Raw genomic sequence first — 16603 nt, 5'->3', positions numbered from 1 at the left:
CTTGACTGAACCTTGAGATGCGCAGATATTTGCTTAAACATTATTCTGGGTGTGCGTTTAAAAGTATTTCTGGATGATATTAACATTTGAATCAGTAGACTGTGTTAACCCAAAAATGTTTAGGCTGTAATAAAGAATAAAAACATTTATTTGAACAAAAGAGAGATTGCAACCTATGCAGCACATTTTCAAATAGCAACCTCAATTGTGTTCATAAGGGAACAAAGAAAGGCAGAATTTATAAAGGCAAAAACCACAGGAGCTGTTTTCATTTAGGTCCTCTATGTAAATGAAGGCTATTGGCCAGGTCAGTTGGGATTAGTTAAACCCATTATATAAATGGAGAATGCTAGTTGAAATGGATTAGATCCTTTCAAGATGAAGAATGCAAATGCTCTAGTGGCCATGGTAAGGAGAAAGTGAATTCCATATACGTCCATGCAGCAGTTGTTGATCCAGGATGTTCGTGCTTTGGCTTCGAACTAAGTTTAGTTACACCATCATTTCTCCTAGGTCTATAGCCTTCTGACTGCAGGTTTGAGGACTTCTCAGCCTCCATAAGTGTATCATGCAATTCCTTATAATAAGTATATATTCTCACATGTAGAAATATAGATATATAGCTAATCTAAAAATAAAAGGCCTTTTAAAGTGAAAGGCAACAAGCTTTTATTGAGGTCAATAAGGATAGCTATTTGGAAATCATTAATTCAAATGATGTCCTGATTAAGAGACAAATGCAGTGGGTATTTATGAGAAGGGGAAAGGGAACAATTACACCAATAGAAGGAAGGCATTTCTATTGATGCAGATAATATAACATAGTGATTGTTAATTCTAAACAATGTTTTAAATTTTTAGTCTAGTAGTCATAATAATTGCTTTCTTATTATCTTTACAAACAGTTCTTTGGGAAACAGAGTTGCTTAGGCCCAGTCCAAAGGTTATTTTGGCCTGATTTAACATTCCAAAGATTTGAGGCATAAGAGGTGCAAGGCAGTTCCTCTGGTGTGGCAGCTCTGGCTCCATTTTAAAGTGGTTCGATTTATATTATATGTATATAATCTTCTGTGGTTCTATTTCTCTGGAGAACCCTGAGTGAACCAGAAACAACTTGCCTAAAAAACTATTTCTTATTGTGATGCACTCAACACTAGCCTCTCAGAAGATATCCATGACTTAACTCCTGAAAACTATACCATATACCACACAAAACGTGATTAAGTAAAGGTTCTAGGATGGAGAGGTTATCCTGGATTATCTGAATGGTCCTAAATGCAATCACAGATATCTTTATAAGAAAGAGTCAGAGAGAGACATGACAAGCAGAAGAGGAGAAGGAAAGTGACCACAGAGACAGATATTTGAGTAATGTGATTATGAGCTAAGGTATACTGACAGCCATCAAAAACTAAAAAATGCAAGGAACAGATTCTCCCTTAGAGCATCTGAGGGTGTACATCTCTGCCACTACTTTGGTTTCTACTCAGTGAGACTAATTTCAGATTTCTGTCCTCCAGAACTGTGAGAGAATAAATTTCTGTTGTTTTAAGCCATAAAGCTTAAGATAATTTATTACAGCAATACTGGAAAACTACTACTATTCTTAGTATCAGTATGAATCTCTCCTGTTTCTGATTTCTCCTTTCAATAGTTCAAATAGTCAGAAAGGGTGAGAAAGAGGAAGGATATTACGATTTGTTGGCTATAACCCTGTGCCTTGTGCAATGCAAGGCATTCAAAATACATCATCTCATTCCTTCACCTTCCCAGAATAACTTGCTAAAATGACAAAGCAGTGATCATAGAAATTCATACCTCTTCAGATCATCATGCTAGCATGATGACATTGTTAACTTTCTTCAGCGGCTATCTAGAGCCCCATGCAAGGAATACAATCTGTTGCCTTTTGAGTAAATCTGGCCAAAGGAGAATTCTGTTGGTTAGTATCGTGTTTTAAACTCATCTGAACTAGGAGAAATTTTGGCAAGCAATGCACTAGGTTTCCAGTCTTTCACAGTTTCTGATACTGAATACTGATTACTACTGCTTACTTCACAGAATCAGATTTCTACTCTGGGTCTCCAAAGACATTGCAGCGTGTGACTTTGGCTTGAATATTTCATCCCAGTCTCCTAAAGAAGCCATACCACCTCTTTCATGACTATTCCTAATTACCAATCATATCATGGTTTTTCTTCTTACATTTCTTTCTTTTTTCTTTTTTTCTCTCTTAAGTAGTTTATTTTTTGTCTTTTCAGCTTTATTGAGGTATGATTGACAAATAAAAATGTTATATATTTAAGGTGTACAAGCGATGTTTTGATTTATGTTTAATTGTGAAATGATTACCATAATCAAGCTAATTAACATATCATCATCTAACATATTTACTTTTTTTGTGGCAAAATTTTAAGAACAACTCTTGGTAAATTTCAAAGATATAATAAATTATTAACTATATTCACCATGCTTTGTCTCCAGAACTTATTAATCTTATAATTGAAAGTCTGTACATTTTAATCAAAGTCTTCTCAATTCCTTCACCCCAATTCCCTAGTAATCACCATTCTACTCTCTTTTTCCATTAGTTCATATTTTAAATTGGGGTGAGGAGGTTATCCTGGATTATCTATGTGGGTCCTAAATGCAATCACGGATATCTTTATATAAATATAAATATAAATCTTTATATTTGTCACTTATAAGTGAGATAATACAGTATATTCCTTACTGTGTCTGGCTAATTTCACTAGCATAATATCTGATAGGTTTATCCATGTTGTAACAAATGGCAGGATTTTCTTCTTTTTATGGCTTAATAAAAATACATATCAATGTTACATTTTTCTTATTCATTTATCTGTTGAAAGACAGTTATGTTGTTTCCATATATTGGCTATTGTAAATAATGCCACAATAAACATGAAGCTATCTCTTCAAATTAATGATTTGATTTCCTTTGGTTATATATCCAGAAGTGAGATTGCTGCATTATATGGTAGTATTGGTTTTAATTATCTGAGGAACTACCAAATTATTTTCCATAAATATTGTACCAATTTATATTCCCAACAATATTGTACAAGAATTACTTTTCCTCCATACTCTCACCAACACTTATCTTTTCACTTTTTAAAAAAATAATAGCCTCCTAACATATTTAAGGTGATAGCTCATTGTGGTTTTGATTTGCATTTCCCAATGATTAACGTTAAGCATCTTTTCATATACCTGTTGGCCATTTGTATGTTTTTATTGAAAAAAAAAAAATCTCTTCAGGGACATTTCCCATTTTTAATTAGGTTATTTATTTTTATTATATTGGATTGTAGAAGTTTCTTATATAGTTTGAATATTAAGCCCTTATCAGATATATGATTGGAAATATTTTCTCCCACTCAATAGGTTGCCTTTTAATCTTGTTTATTGTTTCCTTTGTTGTGCATAAACTTTTAGTTTAATATAATCCTACTTACTCATTTTTACTTTTGTTGCCCGTACTTTTGATATCATATCCAAGAGATCATTACTATGACTGATGTCAAAGAGATTTTCTGTTTTCTTCTTGGACTTTTGCAGTTTCAAGTCTTAAGTATTTAGTTCACTTTGAGTTGATTTTTGTGCATGGAGTAAGATAAGGGTCTAATGTTATTCTTTTGCATGTGGATATCCAGTTTTTCTAGCACCATTTATTGTGCAGACTATTTATTCCCCATTTTGTATTCTTGGTGACTTTGTCAAAGATTAACTGACTATATATGCATAGGTTTATTTCTGGATTTTCTATTCAATTCCACTGATCTATATGCCGTTTTTTTTATGCAGTACCATACTATATTAAGTACTATAGCTTTGTAATATAAACAAAATTAAGAAGTTTTATGTCTTTATCTTTGTTTTTCTTGCTAAAAATTGTTTTACCTATTTAGGTTGTTTGTGGTTCCATACAAATTTTAAAATTATTATTTTTTCTGTTTCTGTGAGAAATGCCTCTGGAATTTTGATAAGAATTGCATTTAATATGTGGATTGCCTCGTATACGGTGAATATATAAAAAAATTAGATCTTCCAATCTATGAGCATGAAGTATCTTTCCATTTATCCATGGCTTTTACAATTTTAAAGGAATATTTTGTACTTTTTAGTGTACAGATATTTTGCCTCCTTGATTAAGTTTACTCCTAAGTATTTTATTCTATCAGATGCTACTGTAAATGGAATTGTTCACTTAATTTCTTTTATGTATATTTCATTGTCTGTGTATAGAAATGCAATTGTTATATGTTGATTTTTTATTTTTATGGCTTTGCTGAAATTATTAGTTCTAACAGTTTTTTTTAAGTAGAATCTTAGAATTTTCTCTATATAACCTATGTCATCTACAAACAGAGACAATTTTAGTTCTTTCTGATTTGAATGTCTTATTTTACTTTTTCTTGCCTAATTGCTCTAGCTAGTACTTCCAATATTGTGTTGAATAGAAAAAGTGAGAGTGAACACCCTTGTCTTCTTTCTGATCTTAGAGAAAAACCTTCCAGCTTTTCTCCATTGAATATGATGTTAGTTGTGGACTTGGCCTTCATTATTATGAGGTACATTTCTTTTGTCCCTAATTTGTTGAGAATTTTTATCATGAGAAGATGTTGAATTTTTTAAGTGCTTTTCCTGCATTTGTTAAAATAATTACATCATTCTTTATCCTGCATTCTGTTAATGTGGTATATTATACTTATTTATTTGCATATGCTAAAGTATCACTGTATCCCAGGAACAAATCCTAATTGATCATGGTGTGTGATCCTTTTAATGTGCTGTTAAATTTAGGTTGCTAGTATTTTATTGAGGATTTTTGTATTTATATTCATCAAGGATATTGACCTGTAATTTTTTTTTTTTAGTAGTGTTCTTGTCTGACATTGGTATCAGGCTAATGCTGCCCTTGAAATACGTGTTTGGAATTGCTTCTTTCTCTTTAAATTTCTGTAAGTGCTTGAGAAGACTTGGGATTATTATTATTTTTTTAAAGTTTGATAGAGTTTGCCAATGAAGTCATCTGGTTCTGAGCTTTTCTTTGTGGGGAGATTTTTTGAGTACTGATGAAATCTTACTAGTTCTTGATCTGTTCAGGTCTTCTATTTATTCACAATTCACTCTTAGAAGGTTATATGATTCTAGGTATTTATCATTTCTTCTAGGTTATCCAAAATTTTGGTTTATATTTGTTCATAGTAGTCTCCTATGACCTCTTGTGTTTCTGGGCTATCACTTGTAATGCCTCCTTTTTCATTTCTAACTTTATTTGAGTCTTCTTCCCGTGCCCCACCCCACCCCCAGTCTAGCTGAAAGTATGTCAATTTTTTCTCTTCGAAGAACTAATTCTCAGTTTTTAAAAAATCGTTTTTATTCTTTTCTGGCCTCTATTTCATTTATTTTTGTTTTGATATTACCTATTATCTTCCTTCTGCTAATTTTGGGTATAGTGTGTTCTTTTTTTAGTTCCTTGAGGTGTACATTAGATTGTTTAATTGAGATCTTTCTGTTTTCTTAATGTAGATATTTATTACTATAAACTTTTCTTTATCTGCTCTTTCTGCATTCCATAAGTTTTCATATGCTATTTACATTTTGCTTGTCTCAAGATACTTTCTGATTTTCATTTGATTTCTCCTTTGACTTATTGGTTCAGTGGTGTGTTGCTCAATTTTCACAAATTGTAAAATTTCCACGTATTATTGATTTCTAGTTTAATACCACTCCATAGGGGCACCTTCAGGAATCTGGCCATGGGAGAGGGGATAGATGAGGGATGTGGTATGTTTGGAGGCACCTATGTGTCATTTGGGAGAGCCTGCATGTGTGACATTCCTTGTGGCTTGTATATGAAAGTCTCGATGGAGTCCATGAAACTGTTAATAAGGTCCATGGCCCTTTGTTAAGTTAAGAGCTCTGGTTGCTATAAGTCTCCACTTCTCTTTCATGGTCCCAGTTTTTCCCAATCACTAAGCTTAAAATCCATATGAGGTAGATATGATGTTCCTTTTATATATAGGAAAGTTTCTATTTGAGACATGCCAGTACATTGACCTCAGTAAGTCTCACTCATTTTTTAGCCACAGTGATTGAATTTTTATTTTCAATGGTTAATTGTGTATTTTGTGTAGAACTATATGAAAGCAGTTATTATGGAAATTCTTGCTTCTCCAGATCTTCAATGAAGTTGAAATTGGAACATTCCAACTTCAAAACATTTTTCTGGGTTTTTAAGTGCCCTCAGGGTAAAATATTGAACTAAGCTATATCCTCCAAGTAGTTGACATGGGAGCTCTGAATGTGGAGAATGAGAGGAGGAGAAGAGTACTCTGATAATATTTAGAATCAAGATTTAGACAGATAAAAGGAAAACCAGAAAACGAAGACTTTAAACTGTACCCTGCACAAGTTAAATATAAACCCAGCTATTCATTCCACCCTTTACTCCCTATAATCAATAATTTTTCATAGAAACTAAAAAAAAATAATAATAATTAGATCAAAACAAGTATATAATAGAACTGAATATTGTTGCATAGTCCTCATAATAAAATGTTCATGTGCTGTGCAAAATTATTTAACTTAAGCAATAGTCTACAGGACTAAGTTACTGTACATAAAATAAGCAATACCTGTAACTGGGCTAGAAATTGGATAAGTGAACATTACTAGAACAAAATTTTTGAATATAATTATTAAGATAGAATGAAAGTAGAGCTAGTTGGAGGGGATCTGAGCTGTCCACGAGCCAATATATATAAAGAAATGAGAGGATACTTTACCAGAAATGCAAAAAGTAGCCTCCAATTTAGAGTAGCAAAGATTTAGATGACTAAGCAAGCTATGCTTGGATGCAGAATATTTACAAAGTCCCATTTGCTGCAGAAGGTGGGTTGAATAAATTTGAAAGCACTACTATAATTGGCTTCCAGGGGCAGCTATCATACCATTCAAAGAAGGGTTTTTGTGTTACTGTGAACATTGGACTTTTCACCACTAAGTTGGGAAGAAAATGTTTTATAGAGTAATGAAGTTCCTATTGCACCACTTACTCTTTCAATATTCTTATTCCAATGCATAGCGCAAATGGATTATATTTTAGATCAGGAGTTGACAAGCTTTTTCTGTAAAGACCTAAATAGTAACTATTTTCAACTTTGTGGACCATACAACCCAGTGTCTATTCCAAATAAACAACTCTGCTATTGTAGTGCAAAAGTAACCATAGACATTACACAAATAAATGGTGATGTTTGTGTTCCAATAAAACTACTTACAAGAATGAGTGGTACGCTATTTTGACCTGCTTACAGGCCATACTTCACTGATTTATGATTTAGAGAAATAAAAACACAGAAAATACCAACTTTTCTTCTTGCCTCTGTCTGGGACTAAGTGTTTTAAACATGAGTCTGCAATATCTATAAACTAAAACTGTCTCAAATTCAAATCTTGAACAAAAAATAAAAATAAATTTAAAAAATGCATAAATAGCAAGGCAAAACAAGATCTTGCTGTCCGAACAGACAGATATCAAATAGAAAAAAAACATTGAGAAATCAAAGTACATGTTATCCAGTTAAATAATGTCATTACAAGAAATAACCAATAATATATTATTCTATTTTAAGCAAGATTGATTAGAAGAATTCCACAACTAGATGTCATAATCAAATTTCTCAGGTTTACTGAAAATGAGCAGGAAAAAATCTATAATCATATAATCAGAAAAAAGAGATAAAGTTACTTACAGTAGTAAAGAAAATTAAATTAATGTCCAAATTTCCTACAACATTATGTCACAAAATATTAAAAAATATTTACAATGTTTTATAGAAACAAATTTATGAGTAAATTAAAAAATATAAGGTCATTTCATAATTTTTGTATGACAATAGTATGTATTTAAATTATGGAATGAGCTATAGCCAAAGTAGTATGCAAAGGTAATTTATAAAAATAAGATTTGTTAATATTCATCTAAAAGCATGGTAAAATAATTATTCAAATGATCCAATAAAACTAAAATAAAAAGTATTAAAGATGGATGAATTAGTTATTAGGAAAAATGTAGAAAGTAAATATGAGATCTGATTCTCTTATTGATAATAGAATTATAGAAATCTTTCAAAAGACTAAGCAAGAAAAATGAGACAACATTAATCTTAGAACACAACATTAATCTTAGAACCCAACATATGGGACTTTTTTCCCTCTTCTTGTGTCAACTGCAAGGATGCTTCCTCTCCTCCTAACTTTATAATGTGATAGATTAAAGTATATGTCTCTGAAAAACTAAAATGAAATACCCCTGGAGTATAAAATTTCCCTGCAATGAATCACTCATAGTATAAAATGACTAATTCATTATGTGTCTTCTCAACTGCTAGACTCATAATTTAAATTTATTACGTGATTAACTGTATTTCATCTTCATATGTTTTCTCAATTTTCTATTGTGTTATTTATATTTTTTCTTATCGATTTGTAGGAGTAATATATATTTAAGATGCTGATTCTTTGCCCATTTTATTTATAGCAAATGTCTTTTCCCAGATTGATAGTGATCCATTTATACCTTTTATGTCCAGAAGTTCTTATTAAAATATCTTAGCATTTTCCTTGATGATTTTTGCTTTTGATGACTTTAAGAAATTTTTCTTTACTCAAAGGAAAAAATATTCATTTATATAGACTTTAGAAATATTCAGTTTTGCTTTATACATTTAAGTATTTATTCCATTGCAAACTGACAAATTATTTTTTTTACAACAAAGCACACCATTATGAAATGTCAGAATAACAATGAAGAGAAGGCTTACACATATTTAGATAATAGTTGAAAAAAAAAAAGACAACCACGTTACATAAAGGAAACTGCACTCAAAATAGCATCAGACTCCTCAATATCAATTCAGGTTACAAAAAGACTGTGGATCAATGCTTCAAAATTACTAGGAGAAATAATTTTCAATTAAGTATTTTTTTCCTCATCTAAACTATCAAATATGTGGTTATAATAAGAGAACTTTTAGACATGCAAGGACTAAAAAAGTGTATTGATCACATATTATTTTTTAGCATTCTGCTGGAGCATGTGCTTAATTTAGCAGGATGAAAGACTAAATTAAGAAAAAGAAAGAAATGGGATCCAGGGAACATATTATTCAATGCAAAGAAATACTAAGAAGTCCTAGGATCATCACCATCCACCAATCTTAGAAAGGAGGTAAATGAATGGCTGCGAGAGTATGATTTATATCAAAATCCAAAAACAGAAATTGTGTTTTACATTCTTAACATTTAGAAAATATATATTCAAGATTTTGTTAGATTGATTGGAATATTTTGGTGTAATTACAAGTAAATATGTAGAAAGTTAAGCAAATTTCATTCTAAAAAGTAAGAATAATAAACTTATTTGTCAATAAGACATTGAAGAAGTCACGAATAAATAAAAAGATATTCTGTGCTCATGGATTGTAAGAATTGATATTGTTGAAATGTTTATACCACCCAAAGCAATCTATAGATTTATTGCAATCTCTATTAAAATTATAATGACATTTTTCACAGAAATAGAATAATCTAAAAAATTGTATAAACCAAAGCAATCTTGGAAAAGAAGAACAAAGCTTCCTAATTTTAAATTATTTTACAAAACTATGGTAATCAAAATAGTATAGTATTGCCATAAAAACAGACATATAGATCAATGAAATAGAATAGAGATTACAGGAATAAATCCATGTATACATGATCAATTAATTTATGACAAAGGACTCTAGAATATTCAATGGGGAAAAGATACTAGTGCTAGGAAAATTAGACAGCCACATGCAAAACAATGAAAATGGACCACCCTCTTACATCATACACAAAAATCAACTCAAAATGGATTAAAGACTTGAACATAAGACCTGACACTATAAAATTTATAGAATAAAACATAGGGGGTAAGCTCCTTGACATTGGTCTTAGCAATTATTATTTTTTTTTGATTTGACACAAAAACAAAGGCAACAAATGCAAAAATAAACCAGTGGGACTACATCAAATAGAAAAGGTCTGTACAACAAAGGAAATTATCAACAAAATGAAAAGGCAACCTATAGGATGTGAAAAAATTTTGCAAATTATATATATGATAGAGTTAATATCCAAAATATATAAAGAACACATACAATTTAATAGTAAAAAATATTTGCAACAACATGAATGGCCCTCGAGGGCATTATGCTAACTAAGTAAGAGAGAGAAAGACCAATACTATATGTTCTCACCTATATATGTGAGAATAAAACACAAACTCACAGATATAGTGAACAGATTGGTGATTGTCAGAGGTGGGGTTGGAGGATGGGTAAAATGGACAAAAATGGTCAAAGTAATAAACTCAGTTATGAGATAAATAAGTCCTGAGGATGGAATTAACATAAAGCATGGTGACTATAGTTAACAATACTGTATGTATATTTGAAAGTTGCTAAAAGAGTAGATCTTAATAGTTCTCAGAAAAATTACAGAAAACAAATTGTAATTATGTATAATGATAAATCTATTGTGGTAATCATTTTATAATAGATACATATATCAAATTATTGTGTTCTATACCTAAAACTAATACAATGTTATTTATCTATTATATATTAATTTAAAAGGAAAAGAAATACTTGAGTAAGCAAATTCAGTGCCCACTCTGCTCAACAAACAGCAGTGGTCTAGGGTTACATCAGACAATCATACTTACTATACATGATTAGGTTTATTGCCTATAAGAAAGGATTAAAGATAAACAACAACAGAACGTAGGACAAGAGCCTGCCTATTCTTAGGCACACCTATTAAGTATGCCAAAGTGAGTTCATCTTTGGGAAGCATGTAGTCATGAGAGCCAGAATGGAGTGTGAGAGGACTCCATCATCTCTGGGAAACCAGTAATTGCGGGGTCCCATTAACATTTTTCTTTCCTTTCTTTTTTTTTTTTGACTGGACTCGTTCTAATATGTGGAATCAAGACTGTTTGTGGCTTAAGTCAACTATAAGATGATGTATTAATTAAGACTGAACAGAAAATTCTTGGATAAGCTTAGTTTTGCACTGAGAATTAGATTTCTTCCTGTTAAATACAATGTTTCATTCATTTGTTTTCTCAAGTTTTATTTATTATGATTGACATATAACAAAATGCACATTTTAAGGAAAAATCTAGTGTTTTGACATCTGCATATACCAGTGAAGAAATTATAAGCCCCATAGAGATAATAAACTCAATTGTGAATAACAAACTCAAAGATTTGTCATGTCTCTTTGGAATCCCTGGAAAACCATTGATATGCTTTTTGTCATTGTAGATTCTTTTGCATATTCAAAATTTTATATGCATGGAGTCATACAGAATGCATTTTTTTCTGGTTTCTTTCATTTAGCATAATGTTTTGAGATTCATCTATGTCATTATAAATATTAATAGTTCATTTTTATATTGCTGAGGAGAAATTTATTGTATGAATATATCATTAGTTTGTTCATTCACCTGTTAATGAACATTTGAGTCTCCAGTTTTTGACTATTTTAAATAGAGCTGCTGTGAACATTTGTATACAAATCTTTGTACAGAAAATTTCTTTTATTTATTTGATAAAATATGTAGGTGTGGAATGGCTGGATCATATGGCAGGAGAATAGATAACTTTTCAGAAAACAGCATATGAAACGTCTACATATTCTATATTCCTGCCAACATTTGGTGTGGTCAGTCTTTAATTTTAGACATTTTAATAACTATCTAATGGAATCTAGTTGTGGTTTTAACTAGCATTTCTCTAATGGAAAATGACATTGAATATCCTTTCATGTGCTTATTTTCCATCCTGCATCTTCTCTGATAAAGCATCTGTTCAATTTTTGGGGGGTCTAATTTTAAATGGCTTTTGTTTGTTTTCTTATTGAGATCTAAATGTTATTTATATGTTCTAGATGTAAATATTTTTATCCAATACATGATTTGCAAATATTTTCTCCCAGTCTGTGGCTTGTTTGTCATTCTACTAATAGTGTCTTTTGAAGAACAGAATTTCTTATTTTGAAGAAGTCCAGTTTATCAATTTGTTCCTTAGTGGACTGAGCTTTTGGTATTACATCTAAGAAATCTTTACTTAACTCAAGTTTACAACAATTTTCTATATTTTCTTCAACAAGTTTATAGTTTTAGGTTTTATATTTGCATCTCTGATCCATTTTGAATTACTTTTTGTATATCATTTGAAGTACAAATAGAAGCTCATTTTTTGCTTATGAATATCTCATTGTTCCAGCACCATTTATCGAAAAGATGTTTCATTTTCTACTGAATTGCCTTTGAATCTTTATTTAAAACTAATTAATTATGTCTGTGTTTATCTATTTCTGCTCTACCAACTATTTTTATAAGCTGGGATTTAAAACCAGAGGATCTTGTTTAATGTAACTTTTTAATTAATCTTGAAATGAGGTAATATACATCATAAAATTTACTCTTTTTTGCAGTTATTTGGCTAGTCTACATTTTAAAAATTCAATATGAATATTAGAATCAGCTTGTCAATTTCCACAAAATATTTTTTACATTAAATTTATAGATAAATTTGGGAACACTTAACATCTTAACAATAAAGATTATTATACCTGTGAAACTTTGTGTATTTTTATAATTCACATCACAAATCAAACAGCATAGGAAAGAGCAGTCACTAGTTTACTGAGTGACTCTGAAGAATAATGCAATCCTATTTTACAATATTAAATGCAACTCTTCTGGTAAGACATTTATCTCCGTGGCATACTTATGCTAATGAATTTCTTGGAATTTATGATAAAATGCATAAACATATATATTAGAGAAATTCTAAGTATTTCATTTTGCTTCAAGATAACCTTCTAAATAAAAATAAGGATGTAGGCTCCGTTTTCAGGCCATTGTATTTGAAACTTGAATTTTTAGCATAATTCTCAGTGACTCAAAGTGATTCCAAAGATCTATCCATTGATATTCTTAAATGGATCTTTTCAAGCTGGTAGAAGGTTTAAAATGCATTGAAATATTTTGTATGTGGGGAAATCACCGTTATTTGCCCAAGCTTTTACTCCGATTACAATCATTCTGAAAGCGTTGACAATTTGTAGCATGTAAAGTTATCAGGCTCTATTAGGTAGTGGTCTATCAAAAAAGTTTTACCTGATGATAATTTTTCAAAACTCTTTTCAGTGGTAACTGAGATTTTGATTTGTGTGTTGCCTAAAAGAGGTTGTATACTAAATATAAATGATTAATTAAAATGTTTACTTTGGGAAAAGTTCTGTTTGAGGTAACTAAATAAAGACTTCTGGCCCAGGGAGAATCTCAGGGAATCCTTATTTTCTCTAGCCTCCTTCAGTAGTAGAAACCCAGAACTGTGGGGAGCAGGGTCATTGAATGAAAGCAGACCTCTTGCAGCTAGAGGTCTGATACAGAATACCATTCGAGTTGTGTTGCAACAGATTTTATTGAGCTCCTGGCTTTTGGGAACATTATATATGTAACCCAGACACTGTCTGAGCCCCTGATACATTTGACAGAGCCCCTAAAATTGTTTAGCTTTGGCCTGCATCTCCTATCTTTTAAGCCTAGCTTCTGTTTTCAATGGACTATTTATCGAGGACTAATTTATCCCAGCTTTCCTAACTCAGCATTTCCATTGATTCCCTCCAGTTTCAAACTTAAACCTGTATTAATTTGCTCTGGCTGCTATAACAAAATACCACAAACTGGCTGGTTAAACAACAGAAATAATAATATCTCTTCTTCTTCTTATAAAGCCGCTAATCCCATCATGAGGACCCCACAATTACGAACTCATTTAACACAAATTTCTTTTGGGGCACAGTAACAGCACATTGGAGGTTAGAGCTTCAATAATTAATTTCAAGCAAAACCTTTCGGATATGATTGTTGTAATACATGAAGGCTACCTTTGCCTTATCTCCTCACACACCTGACAGTGGCAGGCATACTGGCGCTTTAAGTGCTCTCCGTCTGTTCCAGAAATACCAGGCATCTACTTTTTTCTACTTAGAGAAGAAGATACATTCAAATGTATCTACTTAGAGAAGAAGATACATTCAAATGGTATACCATGAGTCTACCACCATGCTACCCTGATCAAGCTTGATCTCATCTGATCTCGGAAGCTAAGCAGAGTCGGGCCTGGTTAGCACTTGGATGGGAGACCACCTAGGAAGACCAGGTGCTGTAGGCATAAAAAATAAAAAATAAAAAATAAGGGATTGTAAACTGACAAGGTCCTTGCAATCTGTGAGGTCAACCAAGGGTTGCCTCACCTAAAAAAAAAACCAAACAAACGGTATACCATGAGTGTCACTGCAGTGCATTTGAGATAACATCTATATGTCCTAAATGCCATATCACAAATAATTAAACAAAAAACATTCTAGAATTAGTAGTAGCAAATTGATCCAGTCCCTTTAAAATTAAGAACTTATTAACACTGTTTATTTTCCCACTTGATTGCTACCATTACATAATTTAGTTGCAAAAGATACAAAGAACTGTTTCTAATAAAGGGTACCATGAGAAATTTTCATTAGTATCAAAGAATGTTATTTTTCATTACCCCCAGGATTGGGAATAATTTATTATCCAAAAAGCAGACATTTTTATTCAGAGCTATGAAATGCTTCATGTCTTCAAACACTAACAATTACGTGATTCAAGTAGAAATTCCTCTATGATGGGGTGGGAACTTTTCTGGTTTTCATTTCTTACTGGGCTCTATAATTTTACAAATCCTACTTATACATTTCTACCCTTCTGTTTTTCAGATTGGAAATTTCCTTTGCATGTAACCCAATGGACCTTGTTTCTCTCTGATCTACTTTGTTCTCTTTAGTTAGATAATATAGAATAGTGGTTATGAGCACAGACTCAGAATGTCTGAGTGTGAGCCAGCTGTCACCACCTAACCAGTGTCTAGTTTAACTTACCTGTTGAAATAGGAATATTAAAAAGTACCTCATGGCACTGTTGTAAAGATTAAATGAGCTATAACATGTAAAGTGCTTAGAATAGTTGTTGCTATGAAGTGAACAATTTATAAACATTAGCTATTATTTTTACTGATAACATTACTTCCTGGCTTTCTACAGGTGAGAAAAATACTGTTATTACACCTTGTTGCTGAAACTTTTATTACTTTTACTGAAAAGTCACAAATAAGAACTATCATCCCTAAGAATTGACTTTAAATAATTACTTATATATTGTATATATGTGTTTTGGTAAATTTTACAAGTCAGGTCAGGAGACAAATATTTTAGCCCTTAGCATTGCTGTGGAAGAGCAAACTGAAATCTCAATCATGTGTCTGGTATTTCATAAACATTAGTTCATTTAACCCTCAAAGCATATCTCTGGATTAATATCACTGTGCACATTTCACATATGAATGAATTAAAATAACCTTTAGGTTATACGAATTAGTGTGAAACAGTAACCAAAGCTATTTTTTTTTTTCTGAATTGCTCTACCATAAAAATCGTGTGCTAAGAGGACTGATGGCATAATCACATTTGATTAACTATTTGATTAATAAATAATGAACTAATCAAATGCATTTTTTTTTTGAGGAAGGAACCATATACTTTTTTCCTACTTTTGGTTTAACATTTTTTCGAATTTTTAAATTATTTTTCCAGCTTTATTGAGGTATAATTGACATATTTGTCTTGTATTCTCTCTAGCGCTAAGAATGATAATGCGCTAGGATATGATTTTCAGAAATTTATTTTCATCAATTTTTTAGTTAGTGCTTAATATCTGAGCAGAAGGTTAAAAGCAAATAAAATATCCTCAATTTCAAGGGATTTAAAATATTCTATAAAGTTAAGTGTATCAAATCGTAGAAGGAATTAAAATGTAAAAAATGCATCATTATAGTAAAAAACAGCTAGAATTTATTTAGGGTCTAGCATATGTCAAGAACTATAATATGAATCTAAAAATTTTTTTAAACCTCTTATCTATTATGATATAGGCATTACTGAATGCACTTTATTGAAGAAATCCGAAAAAAAAAAAAAGAGAGATTAAAGCGTAGACCAGGTCATATACCAAAACTAATGAATCCAAAATTCAAGCATACATTTGTCCACGTACTTTCACAGTTTATTTTCCTCTGCTTACTGTGTACCATAGAATAGAAAATGTTGCAAATATAAAATATTTATTGAAATGCTGAATTTACAGAAACAATTATTATAATTCTCTCACTAGTTTCATAGATTCTCTAGTTATGAAGTTAACTCCTCAAAATAAATGTCAAAAATGCATTGAGCAGTCACTATTGATTTAATGATAATATTTTATTCTTATTTTCAGGCATGATGGGTTATTTTCTGTTTTCAGTTGCTTAAATCTTTGAATACAAGATTTTAGATTTTATAGGCAATTTCAGAGAGCCTAGAAAGCATCTACAGCAGTGGATAAATAATTTTAGGTATACAGAAGGAATATAAAATGAGGTTTTTTTTGCAA

General features: G+C 31.1%; 1 pseudogene; it reads left to right on the top strand.

The window, feature by feature from the left end:
• The first annotated feature begins 14190 nt into the window (after positions 1 to 14190).
• Positions 14191 to 14309, top strand: LOC120594680 (uncharacterized; annotated as a pseudogene).
• The last annotated feature ends 2294 nt before the right edge of the window (positions 14310 to 16603 follow it).

The sequence above is a fragment of the Pteropus medius genome, unplaced genomic scaffold, assembly GCF_902729225.1.
Source record: "Pteropus medius unplaced genomic scaffold, Ma_sr-lr_union100, whole genome shotgun sequence".
NCBI classification, from domain to species: domain Eukaryota; kingdom Metazoa; phylum Chordata; class Mammalia; order Chiroptera; family Pteropodidae; genus Pteropus; species Pteropus medius.
The sequence above is the reverse complement of the archived record's forward strand: the minus strand, read 5'-3'. Positions and strand labels throughout refer to the sequence as shown.